This window comes from Monodelphis domestica, chromosome 4 (genome assembly GCF_027887165.1).
Source record: "Monodelphis domestica isolate mMonDom1 chromosome 4, mMonDom1.pri, whole genome shotgun sequence".
In the NCBI taxonomy this organism is placed as follows: Eukaryota; Metazoa; Chordata; class Mammalia; order Didelphimorphia; family Didelphidae; genus Monodelphis; species Monodelphis domestica.
Window position 1 is genome coordinate 84,000,969 of NC_077230.1, and position 2,641 is coordinate 84,003,609.

The 2,641-nt window shown below is 35.7% G+C and overlaps 1 pseudogene; it reads right to left on the reverse strand.

Annotated features, from left to right (window-relative positions):
• Window positions 1-460: 460 nt before the first annotated feature.
• LOC130454137 (U6 spliceosomal RNA) lies at window positions 461-556 on the reverse strand (annotated as a pseudogene).
• Window positions 557-2,641: the final 2,085 nt, after the last annotated feature.

Here is a 2,641-nt window from a genome sequence, read left to right on the forward strand (position 1 = left end):
CTTCCAACGCTGAGAGAGTGGGACTGTCTCTGTGCATCGACTTTTCCACTTAAATCTTCATGCACAAAGACAATAATCATCCTCCATTATGGAGAGACTACTACTACTACTAGTAGCCCTTTCAACAATGAACATTTTATCTTTTTATCTTCTTCATCAATGAGGCTAAGTTTCAGAGTTTAAAAAATTCTCATTTCTCTTATTATTAGTGATTTGGAATTTTCTTTCATCTAACTTTTGATGAATTGAATTGTTTCATTGGAAAACGTCCATTTATGGCTTTTGACAACTTTTCTTGTTTCTTATATATTTTTATTAATTCCCCGTATATTTTGTATATTAGCTTTTTGCCAAAGAAAATTTGCTACAAAGATTTTCCTCTAGCTAATTTTCCCATTTAATTGTAACCATATTGGGTTTACTTTTGTAAAAGCACTTCAATTTTATGTAACCAAGAGAGAAAAATTGGGAATGCTTAATGAATTTGTATCATCCTTGCCTAGGGGCCATGCTAATCTTCTTTGTTCCAAATTTAGTATATTTATTACCAAAGTGAGCATGGTTGCATTCCTTTTTTTTTTTTTAAGATGCTCCACTCAGAACCAGGAGAACATTGTACACAGAAACTGATACACTGTGGTACAATCAAATGTAATGGGTTTCTCTACTAGCAGCAATGCAATGACCCAGGACAATTCTGAGGGACTTATGAGAAAGAACACTATCCACATTCAGAGAAAGAACTGTGGGAGTAGAAAAACAGAAGAAAAACAACTGCTTGAATACATGGGTAGAGGGGATATGGTTGGGGATGTAGACTCTAAATGATAATCCTAATGCAAACATCAGCAACATGGACATAGGTTCTGATCAAGGACATATGTAAAACCCAGTGGAATTGTGGGCCAGCTATGGGAAGGGGTAGGGGGAGGGGAGGGAAAAATATTCTTGTAACCAAGGAATAATGTTCTAAATTGAATCAATCAATAAATAAAGAAAATTAAAAAAAAAAAGAAAAAAGCTTTCAAGAAAGTTAAAGATACTACACTGAAACAGGGTGGAGTAGCTACAGATTTAATCTGTGAAAGTAGGTTTCAAGGCAAAGAGCCTTGTAAATCCAGAGAGGAACTGGGGCTTTGGGTACCAGATTTTGTCATGATGTAGAAAGAATAGTAAATCTAGCATGAGACATCCTAGGTTGGAATCCCAGCTCTGTCACTTCCTAATTTTCACTTTCTTCTCCCTCTTCACCCCTCCTTATGGTTCTGTTATTTATCACTCCCTATAGTCTCAGTTAATCTTTTTAATCTCAGACTGCCTTATTTTCATATCACTGATGTCTCAGCTTCAGCTATCCACCCCTTTTTATTTCAGTATTTTTATGAGTGCTACACCTTATGTGACAGGGACAATTTTTAATTGGCCTTCAAAGCTGGTCAATTCTGAAAACCAAAGGGCAGGTAATTACTAACAGATGGCTTTTGATATTGACAGAATGGAATATGAAATCTCTAGGGTAGGGGGCAATGCTATTAAAAATGAAAGACTCCCTTGCCTTTTTTTTATACAAATGGAGATGAGACATTGAATGTGTTCTTCCTCATCAACGGAAACTTAACAATCTAGTTCCTGAAACTGACATGAAATTCAGTCTTCTGAACCCTATTATCTCCTCTTGGTAAGTTTGCTATACCAGAAAATAATAGAATTTCAAGCTGAAAAGGCTTATAGAAACTATCTACTTCCCCTCCCCCCCAGTGTTTGTCCATTTTTGCTTGTAACACTTTCATTTTCTGAAGGCATATTTGATTCTGTTCTGTAATGCTCCATTTCACAGAATCATAGAATGACTGTATCTTGGTTCTAAGACAAGGTTCTTAACTTGAGATCCATGAACTTATTATAAAAATATTTTGATAACTTTTTATGCAATCCAGGTTCACTTTGTAACCTCGAATGCTTCATTTTATACATTTGAAAATACTATTCTAAGAAAGAGTTCATATTCTTCACCAGATGGTCAAAGGGGTCCTTAACAAAAAAAAAGTACAAGAATCCCTGATTTAAAGCAGCTAAGTGGCACAGAGAATAGAGTTCTGGGTCAAGAGTCAGGAGTAATTGTGTTCTAATGTGACTTACTTCAAATGACACTTAATGGCTGTGTGATCCTAGGCAAGTCATTTAACCTGTTTGCCTTTGTTTTCCCAACTATAAAATGGGGATAATGACAGCATCTACCTCTGAAGGCTGTTGTGAGAATCAAATGAGATAATTTGCTGAGTGCTTAGCATAATGTCTTTGCTAATTAGTCATTAATAAATGGTTATTTCCTTCTTTCCTTTCATTAGTGTGACTTTCTAATGCTGAAATTCCCTTTAAAAGATTCCTCACAGACCATAGGATCATAGATTTTAAGTTAGAACAGCTCTCTGAGACCTTTTGTTCAATTTTCTTACCCTTTGTAGTTTAGTAATTTTAGTCATGTCTGACTCTTTGTGACCCCATTTGGAGGCTTCTTGGCAAAGATACTGGGGTGATTTTCCATTTCCTTCCCCAGCTCATTTTGTAAATTAGGAAATTGACGACTATAGAGTTAAATGATTTGCCCAAGGTCACAGAGCTAGTACATATCTGAGGCTGA